Source organism: Microtus oregoni, unplaced genomic scaffold, assembly GCF_018167655.1.
Source record: "Microtus oregoni isolate MIOR12 unplaced genomic scaffold, Mior012 000024F_ref0000369, whole genome shotgun sequence".
NCBI lineage: Eukaryota > Metazoa > Chordata > Mammalia > Rodentia > Cricetidae > Microtus > Microtus oregoni.
In genome coordinates this window covers 1,222,065-1,247,437 of record NW_024543083.1, presented here as the reverse complement: position 1 = coordinate 1,247,437, position 25,373 = coordinate 1,222,065, and the positions used below count along the sequence as shown (strand labels likewise).

At 38.1% G+C, this 25,373-nt stretch overlaps 1 protein-coding gene across 1 annotated transcript in view; it reads right to left on the bottom strand.

The window, feature by feature from the left end:
• Positions 1–25,373, bottom strand: part of Tnks (tankyrase) — a 157,969-nt gene that overhangs the window by 80,342 nt on the left and 52,254 nt on the right. The gene's annotated exons all lie outside the window — the stretch shown is intronic.

The following is a 25,373-nucleotide window of genomic DNA, read 5'->3' as shown; positions in this document are numbered from 1 at the left end:
GTTTTTTTCTCCTTTTCTCAATAAAAAAATTATTTTTAAAATTTTTACTTAGTGCATCATGCATGTGTGTACATGTGTAAGAATGTGCTGGCAGAAGCGAGAAGTAGGTGTTGGACTTTTCTGGTGCTAGAGTTACAGGCAGTTGAGTTTCCAGAGTGTGTGTTGGGAAGCTAAATCCAATCTTTTATAAGAACAGCAAGTGCCCTTAACCACTCAAATTTTCTAAGATACTACACTAAAGACAGAGATTATCTCTGTTGTCCACCCCCCCCCAATTCCTCATGCTTTTGTGAAGCCTCATTTCATGGCAACCATGGGTCTAATTTCTGTCCCCAATGTTTCTGTTTGTTTACTTGACATTTCTCCATTTTTTCCACTGTTGGAGACTGAATCTAATGACCTGAATATGTTCAAGCCCTTACTTCTAGCTCAGTCCCTCAATGTCCTTATACTTTTAATTCCCAGAATGTCATCTAACTAGAACTGCTGAACACATAAACTTTTGAGTCTAGTTTTTTTTTTAACTCAGTGTAAATGCTTTTGAAATCTGTATAGACAGATTAGGGTTTTCCTTTTTTTAATTGTTAAGCAATATCATTACATAGACATACTTCAGCTTGATTATCCTTTCTCTAGCTGACAGAAATCCGGGGTTGGAGGTTTTGGCGGTTATAAATGACACTATTATAAACATCTATGGAAATCATTTTGCATGGACATAAAATTTCATTTCTCTTCGGCAAACATCTAGTAAGGCTGATTGCTGGGTTGCATTTTAGATATATATTTAACTTTGTAAGAAGTGGTCAATTCACATCTTTTTTAAAAATCTAAGAAATTAAACCAACTCATCAAATTCCAAGTTCTATCGCCATGTGATCCCTTTAATGTCTTCTCTCTACTTGAAATTCTTTTTGTTCTCACTGTCATCACATTTATGTACTTTTTCCTCCCACTACCTTTATACAATAGTTCTCTAACTAATCCTCCTTCATGTCTTCAATTCCTAAATCACAACTACTACATTCATTTCTACTTTAGTTTACCCCATTGCTCAACGAGGTCAAAGTCAGTTCTTACAGCACTAGAAAAATAGTGGACTTCTACACTGGCCTGCAATTCCTTAGGATTAAACTTGTCACAAGACGCAGGGGTCTGACAATTCCCAAACAGGCATCTCACCAACTCTGGGCCTTAGTAGGCTGATGCATTCAAAGGGCAAAGCTCCCTGATAAGAGCAAGGACTTCAGGGAAGCAATTTTCTTTTCAAAGATAACAATATGGTTCCTATCGGTCACAACGCACTGTGTTCGCACAGCTCTGAAACAGCAGGCACTACACATCTTTCAGTTTCTTATATGAAGAGATCAATTTTGCCTACAGGTTTAAAAACAAATTTTTTCAAATAAGCATTGTAATACACCACACATAAAAATAATACAGACATTAGGAGACAGGGCTGAGAATTTTAGTATTTCTAATTCTTTGATGGACGTACTTTTCTCTCATAAACAGATGAGTCCTGTTTATGTAAAATTAACCACGGGCATTGCTAAAAATGTGGTACCACAAACACTAACTCTTGGAACACTTAAAGACTACAGCAGGATAGATGGCGGAGTTTTCAATGTTAATTTAGCACTTTAAGTTCTCTGTTCTTGACAGAATTCCTTTTTGAACTATATTATATACTTTTATACATTCAATAGGGATTATGTGAAAAATGATGCTATATTTTTCTTGGTAGTTCAAGGCCAGTTCAAGGCTAGGAACTTTCAACAGACTATCATAATATAAGCTGCGGGTCTATGATGAGCAGGGATATCTGCACCTGTCCAAATACTTCTAGAATGCTATACATTTTGTTATTTCAAAATGTTTTTAATTCACTTACTTTTCTCTTTGTGTTATCAAATGAATTTAATTTTGAATGGGTAAAAGTGTAGATCCTAGTGGTTCAAGCTCTGGATACGCAAGAATTGGTAGATTCTTTACAACTTCCTAACTTAATGTGGGGTGGGGAACACTTGGCTTTCTAGATAGGAGAAAACAATATGGCCTTGTAGAACAGAAGGTGAAAATTCTGGCAATTAATGGCTGAACATTACCTAATGACAATAGAATGCCTGAGGAGGCTACATGCAATGCTTTGCATCCCTGGATCCAGGAGACTCTGAGGTCAAACCTATATTCTCTTAACCAGTGTCAGGATAAATGAGGATTCTTTGATTTGTACTTAAAATGTGTTCTGTTCAATTCCCTTTAACTTCTCCTCTTCAATCTCATTACTGCAGGCTAGCATTTTGCTTCTACTTTCACTTTTGTCATAAGCTAAGAGTAGCATGTGCCCATGGCCGTGGGAAACTGAATGAAATCCTCCACATGTCTCTTGTAGGACAGGACAGGGCCTGGGCTGACCTGGAAGTCACCGAGGAGTTCTAACAGAGAGCATCCATCACTTGAGGGCCAAATATTTCAAATGAATTCGGGCTATGCTATTATCGACCCATGTGAGTTCAACCAAGTAATTTAACCTTCCTCCAAATCTCATGTTTCTCATTTTTTAAAAAGAAAATTTACTTTACGGGGTTGTTCTGAGGTCAGGGGTAATACAAATAAGCACCCAATACTTCCTGACTTAGAACACCCCAGATAGCGAGGAGAAGAAAGCGGTTCGAAGTTTGAAGCACTTGGCTTTCACAGCAACAGGTGTTTTTTTTTTTTTTTTTTTTTTTTTTTTTTTTTTTTTTGGTTCTGTGTAGCCAAGGACAGAGAGAGTCCATCGTTTCTCATCAACCCCCTTGAAAGATTTTCAAGTAAAAGAACCGACTACGAGAAAACAGTTTTTCTTACACACTCCACGGTCCTTCTCTATAACAACATGCCTTTCTTTCTTTCAGGGAAAGGAGGGTGGCATTTTATAGTACTGCACTTTCGAGGGAGTTGAGTCCCCAGAAAGTTGTAATCACAGCAAAAGAAGAGAAACTAATAAACCCCATTAGTAAAGCAAAACAGAAAGGATGGTTTTAAATAATGACCAGAACACTGTGAAAGCTTTCAAAGGAAATAACTGTAAAATGATGTGGGTCAACTTTGTCTTCTTCTCTATGCCCAAAACCCCTCAAACCTTAGCATCAATGACAGAACATTGCCAGGAGTAAGAATCTACTTGCTTTTAAAAAGTTTGAGAAAGAAAGAAGCATGTATCTGTAGTAAGTCCCTCCCCGTCACACATAAATGTGATGGTCACTAATATTCTAGTTGGTGATCTACTGACAGCTGCATGTATATTCACAGGTCATCAGTAATGATGTCATAAGATAAATGTTTTGCCATTTCACACATTTGTTATTTTTAAGATAGAACTGGCTTTAAAACCATATAATGGTTTCACAAAATAGATGCCAAATATAGCTATTTTTATTACACGTGACTATACCAACCAACCCTGATACATAGCAATCTTTATGAAATGTGACTGAAGTTTAGTATGCATATTAGTCAACATGTTAAAGCATGAGGTTTGAAACAAACTTTAAAATAACACGAACCTAGAATTAGCACTATGTTTAATACTGAAGAAATGGAAGTTCTCCCTGCTGATAATGATAGGATGAGAACACAGAAAACAACGCATGGCCATTAAACACTAGAAAAGTGAACACAATCCTTTCTTAGAGTGACTTGCTTTCTAAGCAATGGCATCATCAGTCTGGCTTCACTCCTAGAGCCAGCCTGAGTCTTGAAGAGTATTTCTGAACTATACTGGCCCATTTCTTTCTTTTTTTGAGATGGTTTTACTCAGTGGCCCAGACACATCTTAAATTTTTGATCCTCCCAAGTGCATGTGTGTTATGCTTGGTGGGCCTCTTCCTTTAGAACATTAGTATATGTAAAAGCCTAGCCCCTGTGGGAAACTTCCTCTTCCTCCCCAGAACTACTCTCAAAACTCTTCTGGTACATGCTCTGCCTGAGAGAGCATGCAAAATAATCTTTGAAGATGCCAAGGTTTTTCTACTCAGAGTTCACACTTCTAAGTTGGGTCCCCAGTATGGCGACATTGAGAGGTGGTGGGGCTAAGTTGAGAAGTCTTGGCAGAGATGAGTGCTAGTCTCCTACAGCAAGTGTCCTCGAGGATGGGTCAGTATAAAAGCAAGCCTGACCAGTGGTTGTTCTTGCTCTCCATCTTGCCATCGTGCTCTAATCTGCTCCCATCACTGAGGCCTAAGCAAAGCTAAGCAGCAGGGATTAGTGACATGCTTTGGGACCTCCAGAACTGTGAGCTCACTCATTTCCTTTCTTTGGAAATAACCCAGACTCTGATAACTGCTCAGTCTCACATCAACAAGAAAAGCTAATACAGCTAACTAAAGGTTTGTACCTAGGGGCCTTTAGAGATGGCATCCAATAAGACATGTACACTCAATAAGCAGATGATCATCATTTGCTATACTATTTACTATCCTTATACTAAAATAAAAGTCCTCATGTTAATTGACTGAGGTTTTTTTTTGTTTTTGTTTTTGCTTTTTGCTGTTGTGGTTCTGGTTGTCTTTTGAGAGGTCTTACTACAGAGTCCATGCTAGCCTTGAACTTTCAACAACCCCCCTACTTGGTGTTTCCACTACAAGCATAAGCTAGCTGAGCACACAGACATTCAACTTCTATTCGGTTATTGCATTTTACTCAAAACAAAATATGGCTGGGCATGGTGGCATATGACTTCAGTCCCAAAACACAGGAAGCAGGGGTAGGAAGACTGCTGTTGTTTCTGGGCCAGTCAAGACTATAAGAGAAGATCCTATCTCAAAATAAATAAATAAAACAAAAAAAAAAACTAAAAAAGGAACTAAATCCTATCTTTATTTTTTTCTTATTTAATATTTTGCATGATTAGTTTAAATATCAACATTTTTTTTCTTCTGGATAATTTACTTTGTGGTCTATTAGTGAATTTGTAATTGTAACTCATAAAACATGAAGTCCCTCCTTAATCAATTATAATTTAGGCAGCATTTTTCAGAGGAGTGAAACTTTTTTTTATAGAACATATGTCACAAAACTAATTAGTTTATTAATCGCTATTAACACTTTTCTTCACAAGCTAGTTCAAAAGTTATCTTCTCAAGTACATTTCCTGAGCTTTTAAAGGTAAGAAAGTCATTTTAAACACTGAAACTCACTGTGTAGACCAGGCTGGCCTCAAGCTCACAGAGATCCCCCTGCCTCTGCCTCCCAAGTGCTGGCATTAAAGGTGTGCACCACCACACCTGATGAAGAAAGTCATTTTAAAAAGCAGACAGCAGACCAGACTTATGCTGGAGAATTAAGTTTATATATGCAAACTTATAATAGTTTTCCACTGAATTAAAAGCATGGCATCTACATTACACTCAGATTGTTGAGATTTCATGGGTATAATTTCTCTGGCACTTCTAAAAGACATGTTCTCACAACAAATTTCCTGCTTCTTATAATCTCTCTACCCCTTGTCCACAAGAGCCTTAGGAACATGACTTGTGTTATAGATGGTACTGGGCTCCTAAATTCTGCATTTTGATTGGCTGTTGCTTTCAGATAGTCTCCATCTGATTCAAAGAAAAGTTTCTACACTTAACTGTGGGTATAAAGATAAATACTTAGAATGTAGTTAGGTATTATATTGGCTCACTAAATGGTGGCTGTAGGTTTTCCTTCAAGATCCATGACTTCACTAGCCCTGGGTAGCTGAGCTGGTTTCCAGTACCAGGTATGATTTCCCTTTTTTATTGAGGCAGTTTTAAGTAAAATTAGAAGACTTTTGGTTACCACAAAGCTAGGTATGCCATTATTTCCCCCTTAAGTTATCATACCATGTTGGTTGCTGTGGTGGTTCACAGTTATCATAAGTGGGTATGGCCACTGGTTGTTTTCTTCTTAGAAAGCTTGCATGACGCCTTTTGGTATCATGAACGCGAGTCTTCAGGAAGACTGCAGGTTAGACCCAGCTCAGGTTCTCTGTCTAATATGCATGGTGGCTTCAGCAATGGGGACTTAATTTGTTCCTCTGGAGCGGGGGGGGGGGAGGGGGGGTCAACCAAGGGCAGCAGCAGTAGCCTATAATGTTTAGGGAGTCTGCAACCCTGACAAATGACTCAAAAGAGGTCTTCTCATATCTGGTGTTGGAGTTTTGTTAGATAGTCTACAACTCAAGAGAAACATTGCCAACCAGAAAAGGAAATTTTCATTCACATGTATCATGAGTACTTTTAGATAGTTAATAGTGTGATTCCTATGACTTTTCAGCCATCCTTACTGCTATTTTTACCCTTCTTCTATACTTATATCCCTTCCCTGCTTAATTAAAGCCCCCCCTTTTCCCATTTCCCCATTCAGATCCCTTGGATCCTACAAGTCCTGTCTCAATTGCTCTTCTATGCTCCTGACTTCTCCCACACTCCAATTATCCCTTTTTACTTCCCTGACATCTACAGTTACTTCAGATTATATATTCATACCTGAAGACTTGGAGAAAAAACTGTATTCTGTGTCTGGGTTACCTTATTTGATCTAATTTCATTTACAAATTAAATTCCATCTAATTTCATTTACCTGCAAAGTTCATGATTTCATTTTTCTTTACAATTGAATGGGTATCCCATAGTATATATGTACCGGATTGTCACTATCCATTCATTAGTTGGTGGACATTTAGGCTGTTTCAATTTCCTAGTTACTGTGATTAGAGCAGCAATGCTCATGGCTGAGCAAGTGCCTGTAAAGTAGGATGTCAAGCATTCAGGTATATGATGAAGTGTGGTAAAGATGGTTCATACAGATTAATTTTGTGTTTTGGGGCTTACCTGTGCTGATTTCCAGAGTGGCTGCAGCAGTCTACAATTATACCCACAGTGAACGTGGGGTCCCTTTCCTCCATATCCTCTGCAGTATTTGCTGTATGTTGTTTTGTTGATCTTTGCCATTCTGACAAGGGGAATATGTTTTACAGCTAGCATTTCCGCTGGGAATGATGAACATGTTTGATATACTTCTTAGCTGCTTTTACTTCTTCCTTTGTGAACTCACTGTTCAGAGCCTAAGTCCATTTTTTTTTTTGAATGGGTTGTTTGGTTGATGCTTTATTCTTTGAATTCTTTATATAACACAGATATTAAGCCCGTCACTGTAAAACTGGCAAAGATTCTCTCCCATTTGGTGGGCTTTGATTCAACCAGTTGTTTTTGCTGCTGTTTTTTAATTCTGTAAAGAAGTGTTCTAGTTTCATAAAATTGCCCTTGTCAATTGTCAACTATTGGCCTTAATTCTTGGGCAACTGAGTCCTATCAGAAAGTCCTTCCCTATACCTATACCATGCAGGGTTTTCTAGTTTGTTTTTTCTTCTTTAAGCAATGAAAAATTACACAGCCAGATAGTTCATGCCTGGTCGTATTTATAAGGGACAATATTCTGGTTCATCTTGTACCATTTCAAAGTATGTCTCCAGCCCAAATAAATTTAGACACAAAATTTGAATTATATTATGTGTATATATGCATATATATAAAACCTAATGTGACAAAGATAGAAACTATTTCAAATAAATTTACATTTTAAACAGCCATACATTTTAAAGAACGCGCTATGCCAGAGACTGAAAACGTTTCTCACACAATCTCTCATTCCATTTGCAATAGGTACTATACATTCATTTGAGTAAATGTGAGTCAATTGATAGAATCAGTCATTTGTGTAATAGCTTCTGCATAGAATTATCTAAGAACAGCGACAAAGATTACCTAACTAAGAGCTTTGTAATTGGTATAAAATCTCAGCAGGCTATTTTGGGATTCTTGGCAGCCTAATGTTTTATCATCTTCATAACTTTAATAGATTTAAGTAAAAAATTTGTTTGAAAGGGTAAAAATTTTAAACCCAGGATCTAATTATTTCCTGGGCACATTTAGTGTCTTCCTCTACTTTGTGAAAATCTAGTTTTTTTTTTTTTTTTTTTTTTTTTGGTTTTTTGAGACAGGGTTTCTCTGTAGCTTTGGTGCCTGCCCTGGAACTAGCTCTTGTAGACCAGGCTGGCCTCGAACTCACAGAGATTCGCCTGTCTCTGCCTCCCAAGTGCTGGGATTAAAGGCGTGCGCCACCACCGCCCGGCTAAATCTATAGTTTTTAATGACAGACTGAACTGAGAAACTATCACATCTTAGAGAAAATTACTTTGGAGACAGGTCTATCTGAGGGCAGATGATGTAACTAACAGTAACCCATAAGTTGCTTCAGGAAAGACACAGGACCAATCATCCCAACTGACCACCAGATGTGTGTATGAGTGTGACTGTGTGAGTGTGTGTAATACATCATTACTACTGAGTGTATGAGTGTGCAACTGCGTGTGTAATAAATCATTACTACTGATTTTCAAAATAAAATTTATGGGTTTCTTCTTGTTATAAATTAGCAGAAAAAAACGAAAGAAAGTATACTCAGAAAAAAGATTTTAAAAGTACACATATAGTGTTAGGAATACTCCATGGCACTAGAGTTCTTGTGAATATATTTAATATATTTAATAATTTTTTGTTGAGGTAGTTTCATATTCCATGCAAAATAAAATTTCAAGAATCTACGCCTTTTATTATACTATGGTATAAAGGAAAGAGATCTGTGCATAAAGCAGACTCACTTTGTTAGTACATGAAGACATACCCTAGAAGGCAGCAGGGCTTTCCATTCTTGTATCTGCACCAACCACCCAATAACTCACATCCCAGTGCTGACACACTGAACTGAAGAAAAACAGTTCTTTTGTACCTATCTACCAATCCACACGAACAAAATTCAAAAAACATTCAACACCTGAATGCTGAAGGAATAATTTGTGTTCAGAGAAATACTTCTGAGTGTCCCACCAGCCAAACACCGCTGCGACTGTATCAGTGTTGAACAAACATGGCTGATGATTGCAGTGAGGGAGAACTTAGCCTGCGGGTTAATTAGGTCATGGTGCCCAAGTAGAGAGTGAGAGGGTCTCCCAGAACTCGGGCATGGGCTGGAGGATGGAGTGAGACGTCTAAGGAAGAAGACTTTTGCTCTAAGTTGGTTACAATTACAAAACGGGAACAAGTCCTGGGGTACAAAAGGCAGCTGTCACTCAGATAAGCTGGGAGGAGGAAGTCTGCTGTGTGTGAACTACATAGAGACTGCTCACCTTTCAGTTAGCAATGTTCTTAAGGAATCTTTATCCATTTGATAATTTTTCAAGTGCCTCAATTTGAAGCTGATGCTACATGAAATTGTTAGGTCTGAAAGGAGAAAAATATAGCCTACTTCGGCCAAGAAGTTCTCACATTGCATCTTTCAGATGTTACTGGGCCAGCTGTCCTATGACATCCACATGTGCACGTGTGCACACACGTACACCCGCGCACCAATTTATGTGCTTTTAACCACTGGAAGATCTTTAGCCTCTGGGCTTCAACTCCTCTCCCTTTTTTTTTTTTTAAAAAAAAAAAAGATTATTTATTATGTATATAGTGTTTTGCCTAAATGTATGCCTGAATGCCAGAAGAGGGCACCAGATCTCATTACAGATGGTTGTGAGCCACAATGTGGCTGCTGGGAATTGAACTCAGGACCTCTAGAAGAGCAGTCAGTGCTCTTAACCTCTGAACTATCTCTCTAGCCGCCCCCACATCAATTTAAAAAGCATACCATAATAAAAATTTTAAAAATGCTAGTTTACTCCTCAAAGGGGATAATTTTATTTCTGCCAATTGGTTGGACATAGTTTCTTAAAATTTGAACATGATATAGCTTGCCCCCAGAATACTATTTCTATGCCCAGTTTAGTTCTCAATCATTGCTAATTCCACCACACCACTGAACAATGGCATCCCAAGGGCGAAGTGATGTTAGGAATCTTGCAGGACTTTCTTTGATCCATAGGAAGGAAGTCTGTGATGTCAGTGGGTAAGTGTTAGTTTAAGTGTTCATGCCATCTACAAAGTTTTCAGAGGCTCTCACTCACTTTGTTCTCTGAATAAAATTTTCAGAACATTCCTATATCCATTTCTATCTCTTTTGAGCTTTTTGTTAAAAAAAAAATGGATAATGTGTCAATATCTTTTTGAATCTTAAAGCTTTTGTTTGTTTTGTTTTTATGCTTTTTGAGGCAGGGTTTCACTGTGTAGACCAGGCTGGCCTTGAACTCAAAGAGATCCACCTACATCTGTCTCCCTCCTGAAAGCTGGAATTAGAGGTGTGGGTCTCTACCACCTGGCTTTAAGGCTTTTAATATACTTAAATTTTTCTTTAAGGCTCTTAATATAGTCAAATTTTTGAAACTATTTGTTAGAAAAATATTACTTTCATTTTTGTTTAATCTATTAATTTTAATACTTTTTTTCTAAAAAGTATCATATAAAGACCTAAAGGTGGGAGAGGATTGACACTAATCTTTCATTCTTTTCTTTCAGAAACAAACCATATAAATTATTAATTACTCAGCAACATTATTTCATTTGTCCTAGAAGAAAGCCGTATTAAAGTGCATGTATATATGGATGTGACTCATAACCCTTTTCTCATTCAGGAGACTGTTTTGTTTCAAAACTTATTAATTCAAATTATATCATATAATATTTCAGCATAGTATTTGGCCTCCAAATACTTGCAGTACCTGAGGGCAATACTAACATAGGCACCATGGCTCAATAACTAAAAGGAAACAGAAAGTGGTCCAGGAACTTTCTATGAAAGTATTTGTTGAGTTGCTAAGTATCTCTAAGATTCACTGAGAACACTGTGCAGGAAATACAGCCTTCCGAGCCAGCAAGCAGAAGCACAAACTTCTGCGATGATGACACTAAAGAGGTCTGAATATTGCTTCCACTCTTAATTGAATTTCCTCCCCTCCTCTATTCCTAGCTGGCCTTTGCTTCTAGACATCATCATTCATATTTCTATTTGGGATGTTCACTTTTTTTTGCAAAAAGTATAAGCAAGAAGCTATTTTGGTTTTTCTTAATAGGTTTTGAAAATGAAAAGAAGACTAATTTTGCAAACACGTGCACGATGGCATTCCTCTTCCGGAGATCCCAGATCTGCCAGTTAGTGCCCCTGGCATTCTAATAACTTCTTTAAAACAAGTCATTTTGTGTCCTGTCAGAAGTAATACATCATTCACTCTCAGGGCAATAGAGGGTAGTAGAACAATAGAAAAACAACCTATGGAAAGATTGAACATCAATAGAAAAAAAAGATTCTGTTCATTCACCTGGGGCCCATTAAATGTTGAAGCCAAATACATATAACTAGAATTATAAAGAGCAATAAATTTTTTCTCACAGACGAGGAAGAAAAGAAACTCAGAGGGAGAAGGCTAAAGCTAAACCTAAGAACTAGTTGGTAGACAGAGTACTTGTCTCACGAAGTAGAGTGGTGTGCTCAGACAGGAGGGTGTGCCTCAGAGCCCACAGATCCACTCAGTCTTGCCACTGTGTAAGCTTCTCTTAGCTGGGGCTGATTTTCTATCCAATTAAGCTCTTAAGTACTACTTCCTTTAAAAGAAATTTCCATATATAAAATGATCCAGTCACTTCAGATAATTACACAGGTTCTACTTTCTCTCAAAAGGAATTGAAGCACACCATCCCTGTTCTGCTCCCCATTCCCCGTCAGGGGAATCTGTCCATTCAGATGACATCCAATGTCCACGGGTGGCGGGGGGATGAATTATTAAGAAGTGTAGCAATTCCGAACTGTCAGAGGGTTATGATCAAATGTATAAAATCAAGATATTCCAAGTAGGCTTGATCCATTCCTTGAGAAAATACTGCTCGGTCCACATGTTGTAGCCATTCCCACACAAAGCTAAGATGCTAATTTGGTTAAAAAGCTTCCTGAGAAGTAGTTAGTGTATCTAGTGTGCAACTATGGTAGGATATTCTTCAGGAAGGATGGGAGCACATTGTGCTGTCACCCAGTTAGGAACACAGTCTACTGTGGTCTTGTAGAAAAATAAATAAGACAAAAGGTACAGACAGCATTTGCTTCCCAACAACTTCAAGAAATTAAATAAATGCCCAGTGGTACTCTCCAAAACAAGATAAAGAAAGAACTGGTAACTGTGACAGTGCTCATAAGTGTTCTGGCCTAAAATGACAAGGGAAGTTTAAACTTCATTCATAGAAAGAAACATTTAATCTTGAGACAACAAACACAAAAGACCACTGATGTCGTTGGAAAGAAAATGGGAATGAGTGTGGGGAGGCTGAGTTCCTCCTAATTAGCAACTTAAAAAGAAGGCTGGAGTGGAAAGTAGGGAAACCAGCATACACACCGTAGATATAAACTTGTTAGCTCAGTGGCAACCCCTTTCTCTTTTTCTGTAGTAAAACTTAAAACCCTTTCCATGGAAATAATTTCAAACAGAAAATTTACGAAATCAGTAGAGAAGACTCCTGCCTGCCAGGCTCACCAATTTGTACTGCTTTGCCCTTGAGCTTTCTATGTTCTCTACATGGATGTGTTTGTCTTTAATACTTCAGTGTCCGTGCCCTAGACACATGGCAACTGTCTCGGGGGTCTTCTCAGGTTTATCTGACTTTCTCATTGGTGATGCTCATTTTGAACCCAACAAAGTACTGCTTAATTTATGGGCAGATAGGCAGAAATATACAAATATGTTAATAGAATGTAGTCCCCCCAACGTGACATTTGCCCATACCAGTTTTTACTGTGATTGAAGCAATGATTAATTTGCTATCTCAAACAGTCCCTCCAAACCGATGAACAGAAAAGAAGACTAAGATCTTAAGGAGCCCCCTTTATTCATTCATATACTCAGTTATTCCTGTTTTATCCAACTCACTATATAATATAGCACTATCATAATTTATTTTGATTGTCAAATTGTCCTAAATTTGGCCATTAAGAAACACTTCATAAGGACTTTTCAGTTCTTACAATGCCTCTTTTTCCTTTCTTCTCTCCCTCCCTCCCTTTCTTTTTATCTTTTGAGTACTTGCCTATTGCTTATAGCAGTGGTTCTCAAACTTCCTAATGCTGTGACCCTTTAATGCAGTTGCTCATGTTATGGTGACCCCCAACCATAAAATTATTTTGTTGCTACTTCATAATTGTAATTTTGCTTCTGTTATGAATCATAATATAAATATCTGAGTTTTCCAACAGTCTCAGGAGACCCCTGGGAAAGACAGAAAACCACTGGCATAGAACAAGTTATTCCAGCTCCTGTTCTCCAGAACCCTTTATATCCCATTTCTTCCCAGGGCTCTGGTCTCTTCAGCAGCTCATGGAGGCATGGCACATAGTCACTCGGGCCCCGGAGGTTTTGCCTCACTGCTCCGCAGTGCTTCCTCTTCTTCCTAGCACCTGCCTTGCTTATACATACTTGCTCAATACTACAAAAATGTAAGTCTCGGGATTAGGATTACTATATTACACATATTTTTTGTTAATATTTATTTATTTTATTTATTATTTATACAGTATTCTGTCTGCTTGTATGCCTGCAGGCCAGAAGAGAGCACCAGACCTCATTATAGATGGTTGTGAGCCACCATGTGGTTGCTGGGAATTGAACTCAGGACCTTTGGAAGAGCAGGCAGTGCTCTTAACCGCTGAGCCATCTCTCCAGCCCCTATTACACATATTTTTAAAAGTATTAAAAAAGATCTGCTTCAGTTAAAATCCTTTTTCTTCCCCTTGTTCTGGGGCATAAGGTCAAATATGATATTCCAATGTCACTTAAATGTGACTATTTGAAATATAGACGGCTTGTCTGTCTGTATTCAGGGCCTAGGATTTTGCCTCCATCCTTGACTAACTTTCTTGGTAAGCGTGACAGACTTCCTGCAGTTACACTTGCACTGAGAAGAGTACTTTCTAGGAAATGCCCCTGAATTTGTTACTTTGCTAGATTTCTCATTTTTCCCCTTTATTTGCCCCACCCTCCCAGGCTTCTTTTCTGCTCATAGGCCTTACCATCTCTATAAAACAGTAGAAAGATGAATTGAATTACACTTGAGATAATACCGTATTAATGTTTTATTTCCCAACTACATTTGGGTTATACAGGCTAATATCTTTGTTCTTAGGAGAGAGTATATGCTAAGGTGTTTAGCCATGAAATACCACATGTCTGCAATTGCAGAGACAGGTGCACAAGCATCTCTCTCTCTCTCTCTCTCTCTCTCTGTGTGTGTGTGTGTTTGTGTGTGTGTGTTTCTGTGCCTACAAAATATAACTAGTAAATCTACATAAATTATAAAAATTGATTTTCTCAACTTGATTGGGTTTGGAATCATCTAGGAGATGCACCTCTGGGCATATTGGTGAGGGCATTTCCAAAGAGATTTAACTGGGGAGGGATGAATCCTCCTGGACCTAAATCCAGGCTGCATAAAAGAAAGGAAGTGAGTTGATCTTTAGAATTCGTCTCTTTCTGTTTCCTGACTCACACAGAATGTGAACTGCCTCCTCACACTCTTATGGTCTTGCCTTGTTTGTCATAAAAAACTACTACACTGTTAGAATAAATCTGTTCGAGTCAATCAATAAATATTCATCTGACCGATCATTCATTTTACAGGTATTTATTTAGAGTCCTGAGATCATAACAACAAACAAAGAGAATTCCACTTCTCAAGAATCTAATACTAGGAGGGATGAGAATCAGGCAATAAATAAGTAAATGATTTCATTGCATACATGAACAGATGGGTGATGGAAAGAGTAATGAGCTGTGGCATGCATACACACATTTCCTTTGATAATCAACTACTGCCTCTTCTAACCATTTAACCTCCACCTCTTTAGACATAAACCTGTTGCCTGTGGTAAGATCCCTTTAACAAAAGGTTTAAGTTAAGAGTACCATGCCTCCTGGGGTCCCAGGAACTTCACCCATTCCTAGTCTAGGACCATCAAAATGGCAGGCTAGGCAAATGGGTGTAAAGGAGTCTGCCGTCTACGAGCAGCTGACACTCTCCTCACTGATACCTAGAGCAGGCTGAGAGGTATTATTACACGGGTGTTACCACAACTATCCCTGGACACATTCGACACAGAAGTCAGGATTGTTTTAAGGTGGCTTGGTTTTCAAGGTAACATAACGTTTTACATCATATTCTACTCCAGATTCCTCAGCCGACGGGTACCACTACACAGCAACGCTGGGACTGTATACAGCAAGGCTGTGGCAAAGCAGGAAAGATGGTATTCTGCAAAAGTTCCACTAGCAAACTCTCCAACAGTGAGCTACTTACTTTAATTAGAGTTTAATTATCTTAGTGTGTAATTAACAATGCCTCCTCAATCCTAAGTGATCTTTCCTATAATTTCACCATTCAATAACATCAATTTGTTTAATGACAAAACTTTCATGTCATATTTTCAGTGACTTTTAAAAGTCTTTGAAAATTCTTCAAAATTAAGAAAATATTTGCTGCTGAGCTATTCCAAACTGACAGCTGAGCCAAAAAGTAAATGGAATCAAAGAACAGCATAGGAAGATGCTATGTGGTTGTTTCCCCAACACTTACCAACTGATAAAGCATTAGGCTATTGACAATTTTTGTTTTCCATCACAATAAATCAATGGAATAGTTATAAAAAATCAGAATTTTACTTTTATTTCACTTCAAAAGCTAAAACTTTCAATAGTCCTATTCTCTATACTACCTGACCAGTGTTCATCATGATCCAGTATTAACTCCTTGTATTTCACAGTTGCTTACATCTTGCATTCTAATTGGGAAACAGATTTAGAAAATCAAGAATATCACAAAAAACCATGCTACTTATTCAGTTTTACATAAAGCTTAAATACTCATAGTGTCAGGAGTAACAAGTAGAAATGACTGGTTCAAAATACTTTCAGGGGACTAGAGAGATGGCTCAACCATTAGGAACACCAACTATTCTTCTAGACAACCTAGGTTTGGTTCCCAGAACCCATGCTAGGTGCCTCACAACTGCTTGTAACACCAATTCAAGGGGTCCAACATCTTCTTCTGGCCTCTTCTTGAGAACTGGCATGCTTGTGGCATATGCTTACACAAGCATGCACACATACTAATAAATAAAGATGAATCTAGATGAATAGAAAAGTAAGGGTGCATAGATCTGAGAAGAACTGATTGATGGTCAGGTCAGGAGTTAGGGTAAATATGATCGTAATAGACTGAATAAAATTCTCAATGAAGACAAATATTTACCTAAAAAATAACACGAATAGTCAATTGCACTGAAAATCAGAATCATACAGATATACGGACAATGTCAAAAAAGATTCAAAAGTATTTTTTATTTTATGTTTGTGGGTGTTTTGACTATATGTATGTTTGTGCTAGTGTCTGTTAAAGCCAGAAATTGGCATCAGATACCCTGGAACTGGATTTACAGACGGTGGTGAACTATCATATAAAAGGGTGCAGAGAACTGAACCTAGATCCTCTGAAAGAGCAGGAGCTAGAGTGATTAACCACTAACTCATCCTTCTATTTCCTAAAATAATAATAAAAATAAAAATAAAAAAATGTTTTTAAAAATGTGTAATTGTTTTAGGATCTCTAGGGAAGGAATAAATATTATTTTTCCCATAACTATCACTGAATACACCTAGAAAACTTACATGCGACACATCAGACAAAAATAAGAGAACTTTAAAAGGTAGACAGAAGCTCAACCAACTAGGGACTTCAGGATAAAGATGACATGGCATGAAGTTCCCATCCATCCCAATGCTGATGACTAAAGAGGCTGGCAGCCTGGAAATGTCAACTGCCATAGCTAAAAGGACCCCTAAGTCTTTCTAAAGAAAGAATTAAGAGAAGCAGGAGCCAGGCGGTGGTGGTACACGCCTGTAATCCCAGCACTCGGGAGGCAGAGGCAGGCGGATCTCTGTGAGTTCGGGGCCAGCCTGGTCTACAAGAGCTAGTTCCAGGACAGGAACCAAAAGCTACGGAGAAACCATGTCTCGAAAAATAAAAAAAAAAAAAGAGAGAGAGAGAGAGAAGCAGGAATAACCTATCAAGACAGCCAACTTTGCCATTGACCTTGGGGAAATCTAAATACAACAATCAAAACACTGACACAACAGATGATAAAATACTACACAATTATTTTTATGCAAAAGAAATTAATTTTAATATAATGATATTGGCAGGTTAAAATGAGCAGGTAGATAAATATCATGCAAATATGATGTTTTTAAAGCACAACAGGCTAGCTGACTCAGGTTCAGTTAAGTAGAATTTAGAGTGAAGAAAATGATCAGAGATGGCCTTGACATAATGAAAATAGGGCCAATTTACCAAGAAACATGGTATCTTAAATGTGCATGCACCAGACAACGAAGCTACGACACATTTGAAGCAAACACCGACTGAACTTAAAAGGAGGCACATATTTACAACTTCATTTACAACTTCAGTTAAAATTTTACTACCATTCTCTTAACTGATTAAACTAGAGAGAAAATCAATTAGGACATAGAACAAACACATCTAGAATACATTTATCAACCTCATGCTCTTTTATCATATCCACAGAACATACTATGGACCACAAAAGAAACAAAACAAAACACAAAGAAAAATCCCAAAAGAATTAAAAATGAAACAGTATTTTCCTAGAACTGAACTCTGTAAAAGCAACATAAAAACAGAACAGTTTTTAATATCCAAACAACATCAGTTAGTAGTCCATGGGTTATGGAGAAGCTCTTGATTAATTCTAAAAGAATATGTTACACTGAACAAACATAAAAACCAAACATTTACAGGACACACACAGTAAGAGGAAGGTTTAGATGAAACTTCTAACAGTGAAGGAATACTAACAGAGGGCCACACCTGGTCAGTTTTTGACATTCTTATTCCAAATATCCAAGAAAAGCCTAACTGGATCAATATTAAAAGCAAGCAAGAAAAAAAAAGTCAAAACAAGAAAACACTTAAAGCTAGTAAGTTCTTTAAAAAATATCAAAGAAATTTACAAAGGTAAACAAAACACAAATTACAAACAGTAATAAGAAGCAGAAAATATCATTACTGACTCTGTAAAGGGCAACAGCCTATAAGACACATGAAAACACTCAAGCACACTATAAACAAATGTGAAAATTTACTTAGATAAAATTCAGCAATTCACTGAAAGATATAAAGTACCAGGAGTCACACAAGAAAAAACACCTAACCCACCTGTCCTATCTACATTAATCAATTAAGACAACAAAACACCAGGCCCAAATGGTTAGAGGTTTATTCTAACAAAAAGGGGGTGGAGATTTTTAAAAAGCAATATTTCACAATCTCCTTAAAAGTAAAATAAAAAAAGCCAGCAAAGTGAATGCTTACCTTTTTTTTTCTTTTTTGGGGGGAAGGAGGGGGGAAGACAGGCTTTTTCTGTTTTTAGAACCTGTCCTGGAACTAGCTCTTATAGAACTCACAGAGATCCACCTGCCTCTGCCTCCCAAGTGCTGAAATTAAAGGCCTGTGCCACCACCCCTGCCTTCTAACTGTTCTCCAACTGTAGCAAATACAGGAACTGAAACACAGCGAACTCCCTTTTGGTGCAGTATTCTACATACTGACTGACTATATCAAGTATCCTCCTGTGCACTTGTGCAGTTTTACACAGCCTGAACACTAGGGAGGTGGAAAGAGGGTGGTCTCTGTCTGTACCATTTGCTACATTTGTACAGGAGTCTGTAATTGTATCAAATATCAAAATTTCAAGGACATAACTAGTAATCTTATAACAGCAAAATATTAATAAATTCTAGTATCATCTATACCACATAAACAAATTTGAGAACTGGGGATATAGTAAATCACTTGCCTAACATATATGAGGCCCTGGATTCTAGTGTCCAATACCACAACGCCCCTCACAAAGCAAAAATTACTATAATAAAATTTAAAAGAAACATTTAAAATACAAATTTGGTTGAAGTGCTAATGTAAAATTCCACAGAACTGCTAGTTTAGTAGCAAAAATCACAGCTGCACCCAAAGTACACAATAACTCAGAGGACACACTAACAAATTATCGGGCTACACAAATACCATAATTGGTGAACGGAGCTCTTGCCAGGCTTTACTTTATGCTTTTAGGCTGAGGGTAGAGAACATGGTGGCCAACGTTCTCTTTTGGTCTTCATAGGCACCAAACACACATGTGGTACAAAGACATACATGCAAGCAAAGCATACATATAAAATAAGGATTTTTTTTAAAGTTTAAGATTATATCAATTAATGATTAATGACTACCTTATCTGTCATTACTGTTTGTTCAGTTACCAATAGTCAGATCCTGGACATATGGACATATATTTTTAATCTAATCACTTAATTATACATTTTAAGTCCAGAGTTCAATCTTTCATCCTATTAGAAGAAGAAAATAAAGGTCACGGAACATGATTTCAGCTCTCAACAAATCCATGAAGAAACATGATTAGCTAATGGAACTGGGGACATGATAATGAGACATCCAAACAGATATCAATGAGCAACAAAGTTCTAGAGCCATGCTTCTTACTTCAGACCCAGAAAAGAGTTCATGTGTCTGAGGGACAGCAAGCAACCAACTGTGGTGAAAATGCAGATCAGAATAAAATATGCAAGAGAGAAGCAAGATCATGACAGGACACAGTTGAAGAATTTGGACTTTATCCAGGAGTGATGGACTATGTTGAAGAAGGTTCTGAACAGAATATTGATTTATGCTTTTAAAAGACTTCTCCATGAACTATAGGCTCAATATCCTTTGCTTTACAGCTAGTATCCACTTAAGAGTGAGTATATACCATATTCATCTTTCTGGATCTGGGTTACCTCACTCAAGATGGTTTTTTTCTAGTTCCATCTATTTGCATGTAAATTTCAAGATGACATTGTTTTTTTACTGCTGAATACTACTCCAATGTGTAAATGGTAACAAGGTGAACCCTAAGAAAAACATACATAGATCCACCTGGAAAGGGGAAATAGACAAGATTGCCTGAGAAAATTGGGAGCATGGGAGTGGGGGAGAAGGGAGGGTGGAAGGGGAAAAGAAGGGGAGAAAAGGAGAGGGGAGGAGAACGTGAGGGAACAGGAAAGTAGAAATGGAGGAAGGACAGAGATGAGAGCAAGGAAAGAGATATTTTGATTGAGGAAGCCATTATGGGGCTAGCAAGGAACCTACCACTTGAGAAATTCCCAGGAATCAACAAAGATGACCCCAGCTAAGACCCTAGGCAATAGAGGAGAGGAAGCCCGAACTGGCCTTGTCCTGTAGTCAGACTGATGAATATCTTAAATGTCACTATAGAACCTTTATCCAGCAACTGATGGAAACAGAGGCAGAGACCCGCAGTGGAGCACTGGGCTGAGCTCCCAAAGAATAGTTGAAGAGAGGGGGGAGTGAGAATATGAGCAATGAGGTCAAGACCATGATGGGGACACCCACTGAAACAGTTTGTCTTAACTAATGGGAGCTTACCAACTCCAGCTGGATGGGGAAGGAACCAGCATAGGAGCAAACTAGTCCCTCTAATGTGGGTGACAGTTGTATGGCTAAGGCAGACTGTGGCGCTACTGGCAGTGGCACTAGGATTTATCCCTACTGCTTGTACTGGCTTTTTAGGAACCTATTCTCTTTGGATTGATACCATGCTCAGTCTAGATATAGTAGGGAGTTGGACCTTTCCCAAAGCAATGTGCCTTACCCTCTCTAAGGAGTGGATGGATACGGGAAGGTGGAAGGGATGGGAGGAGGAGGGGAGGGAGGGAGAACTTGGTTATGTAAAATAAAAGATAGTTTGTTTTCTTTTTTTAAAAAAAATAAAGTCAAGCAGTGGTGGCACACGCCTTTAATCCCAGCACTCGGGAGGCAGAGGCGGGTGGATCTCTGTGAGTTCAATGAGTCTGATTTACAGAGCAAGTTCCAGGACAGGCTCTAAAGCTACAGAGAAACCCTGTCTTGAAAAAAACCCCAAAAGCTACTCCAGCTAGTGAAAAGAACTGAGATTCAAAGACATACGAAGTGGCGAAGGCATGATGAAGATTTGGACCCTAAGGCACATGTGGTGGGAAACAACTGGCTCAGCCATCTCAAAGCACAGTGTTATCTAATTACCAAGAGGGTGAATGAAAGTGTTAAGAATGAGAAACTTTTACTTGAGTGAAAACCTAGTGATCAAAGCTAAGCAGGCAGGATCATGAAAGTCCTTACCTGAAAAGCAGTGGAGTAAGATTCCACACAGATTTTGCTGATTTAGCAAGTCAGTCTCTCCAGGCACACCCTCAACACTGACTGAGATGATGAGCCCTAGTTGAGTGCTTGGCAGCCCTAGGGGCCCGCCCAGTAACCACAGACCAGGATTGCTTTACAAGGACAATGAATTCAGGTTAGTTTCTTTGTAATTTTGGTTTTGTTGTTTTGGCTTTGGAGAAAGGGTATTTACTCTGTAGCACTGAGAAATCTGGTAGCTCAGCTGACCTCAAACTCGAGTGAGTCTCCTGCCTCAGTCTCCCAAGTGCTGGGGTTACATGCATGAGCAAAGTTTATTTTGTTTTCAGGCACATTTGTGCAAAATACTGTTCTTCCTATTTTTTGTTTCCCAAAACCAACTAGGAAGCTACTAGGACCAATAACCAAGCCAATCCTGTTACACTCCATATTCTATGTATCATTCATTGATCCTGAAAAAGATAAACATTCCTTAGGCCATCTATCCTTCCCTAAACTCTCAATCTTAATCAGTTTTTACCTCTGCCTAATTCGGTGTCCCACTGATACCCTCCATCCTTTGTGTTTCATTTTACATGGGAGACAAATATACTCCTTAGTCCTGTTAACAATGCCTTTCAACACACATTAGGCATTCCTATAATTAAACCAGTGTAACATACCCAAACCTCCACATCCATCGACATCAAGAACAGAAGCACCTGTTTCTATGTGCTAAGCCTGAATATGGTAAAGAAGCACAATTTTGGTGAAATTTATGATCTCAAAATCACAAAGATGGATGAAAGCTAAAAACAGAGTAGTGCTTGCCTATAATGCACAAAGCCCTGGACACAGGTGAAGGTCGTTCAAGACTAAAAATGGGTGGTGGTGGCACATGCCTTTAATCCCAGCATGGGGGGGGGGGGTAAGGTGGGGAGACAGGGACAGGTGGATCTCCATGAGTTTGAGGCCAGACTGATCTACAAAGCGAGTTCCAAGACAGGCTCCAAAGCTGCAGAGAAAGCCTGCCTCAAAAAAACAAAAACAAAAAAATAAATAAATAAACTCAAGGCTAAACACCAAGTTCAGTGACAACCGGGGATGTATAAGACTTTCTCTTAAAAAGAAGAGTAGAAAAAAAAGAAATAAAGGCTAAAAATAATCTATCTAAATGTTAATTATTGAGGGAATTCACTCAAAGAACTAATATATATCCATGGGGGAAAAAAAAATCACAGAATTAAAAGCTGATGTTAAAGACTACTTATAGTCTTCCTGAAATTATCCATGCCACTAAATCAAATATTGTATATTATGAATATCAACCATTGGCAAAATACAAACATATATATGTATATATTTTATTTACTACTACTAACATATGTTGCTGTATACTAATAGAAGAAGAAAGGCTATATACAAAAATACATGAATGTCATCTCTAAGGAAGAATTGTGATCTTTCTTTTTTGTGTTTTTATTTCCCTGTAATTCCAAACATTTTTATACACAGAAAAAGTCCAAAATACATTACTTTTAAAAATCAATAATCCTAACACACCAAATATCTTGTTCAATAAAATTTACATAAGGTTTGACATTTAATATTCTTGTTCTAAAAAAACAACAACATAAACAAACCCATACTGGTTTCAAGTCCTCCAGGTGATCACCTATGAACACGGGTAATTAACAAAAGCCAAAACCCTCAAGGCTTCTATAAAACTACCACTCTCTCAAATGGTTCCTCAAATAGTCGAACCAGTCTCTCCAATTAGCCATCTCTTTCAAATGCCTAACAGCACTATCCAAAATAAAAATTATCTGGTAGATGCCAACTGCCATACTGATAGTATATATTTGCTTTGCACAGCAGTCTTTATGCATAAAGCAAAATCAAACACAGCTTTTTTAATGTTCTATATAAAGAGATTTGCTCTGTTAATTTGCTTTAAGGTATACCTGCATATTGTTTGGTTAATGCACTGAGCTCATAACATAAACGATAAGACTATCAGGAAGATAGATACTTAGCACCCAAATAACCAGAGAGAAATCAAGAAGTAAAATCACCCTCAAAGGTTATGTAACGAAGTACGACTCATCTGGAATAAAGATGAGCCTCACTCATCTTTATGAGTAAGGCTGGCTCCTCAGAGATCTTCCTTTCAAGAGTTTGCCCCCTCCTGGGGGAAGGTGTGTTAGGGACTGAACTTGGGGTTTTACATGTGCTAGACAAGACAGGACTGTGCCCTGAGCCTAGCTCCCTTTGGAAAATCAATGCTTAGTCTTTTTAAATTTAGCTTTGGAAATAATATTTCCATCATAATTTCACCAGAAAGAATTCCTTGGTAACAAGTCTGTATTGGCAGAAAAACATTCAGAAACAGCTCAGTGGAGTATTCCTTTGATGTATACTCTGTAGCATAAATGTATAAAGCAGACAGTTTATAGTCCCAAGAAAACTACTGTCCTAGACTTTTAGTTTTAAGCCATAGCTTAAAGTTGTCTCAGAAAATGTTTTTAAAGGGAACAGTAATCAGTAGTGGTCGAGCAATAGTAGCAGTAGTTCTGTAACTGAGAAAACTGTAGACTCTCCCCATCTAAGTAAAGTGCAGTGTTAGACAGCTTCCAAATCAAGTTTAGATGTGCTGTCTGTCCTCCGGGGCGCTCCAGTCTCTGCAAGCGAGGATGCCGAAGCTCCACACCAAAACGATGTTCTCTAACCTGCATTTCAAATTAGGAGATGGCCTCTTCTTATAGATAAGGGCTTATACCTAAACTTTGTCTTTGACAAAGAGTAGAAGTAGACCTAAAGGTGATGTGCATAAAATGCACCTAGCAAAAGGCCAGCAGGCAGAGAGCTGTAGAAGAGGAAAGGTCAGGGGGAGGACACTCACAAAGAGTCTTGCTCGGCATTTGTCACATACTGTAGCAGCTATACTGAGTGGAACTCTTTCCGAGCTGTATTTCTCCTCTGGTCAGAGACCACTAAAGCTGCTCTATTATTAAGCATGGTTTTTTAATAAGAGGCTGAAGGTTTCAGAAACTGGGCAGGCCTGAGACAAATCAGACAGGCCCGATTCCATCATTTAAAAGCATGTATTTGTATTTAACTTTGTCTACACTGATTTAAACAGCTTTATTCCTCTAGTGTATGTTATCCTAGAGAAAAAACTCACCTAATCTTTAATTAATTGAGAAAAATCAGATTACTCTGCTTCAGCAGTGATTATACTAATTTTACCACAGTAGGAAGTTGTCTTTCCATGCAGAGTAATTAAGCAAAATTCCATATATTTTTTAAAGCTTTCTGCACGTACATGTCTTCCATTCATCTCACAATCTCTATTAAAAGTGCACAGCATGAACTGTTAAACTTTAAGCAAGACCACAGATCTCTTCAAACACAGCAAATTAAAAGGTAAAGAGTCACGTACATCCACACAACCTAAAACAATACTGCTAGCACTGCAGTAACAAAGAGGCTCCAGATTACAAAGGTCAGTTAAGTAAAAGAGGGCAAAGGCAGCAAGGCTCAAATGCTGAGAATCAAAACAAAAATAGATCCAATGCAGCACTCAGAGGATGAAGATCAATGACAGCAGCAGCTCAGGATCTACCTGGTAAACATAATCTTGCAGACCGTGACGAGGGGTGCATTGTACCCCAACATCACTTCTGTGCTGGTACTCGGCACTTACTAATAAGCTCAAATCTGCATTAATGGAAGAAGATAGTCTATTGCCCCAGTTCAAAAAACTTGGCTGTCTCGATAAAAAGTGAAAAGCTGCCTAAGAGGAGAGCAGGGAGCACTTCAGTGTCGACAGGAAGGCAGCAGGTTGTCTTTCTGATGCAAACTACTTCTACAGCAACACAAATGCCCTTGTCTGCTCAACAGTGAAGGGCTTCAACAGCAGCCGAGAAGAGGAGGTAGAGGAAAACTGTGATGTAAGCCATAAAACTGACAAAATATGAGGAACGTTATGATTTAATGCTGTGACTCTAAGTACTAGAAGCAGTAAGATTGCTACACAAACATACAACAGCACAATTAATAAGCTAGATATTCAATCAATGAGGCATTTAGTATTTCCTTAGCTTTATTTTATTCTGTGCAATGAAAATCTCAGAAAAT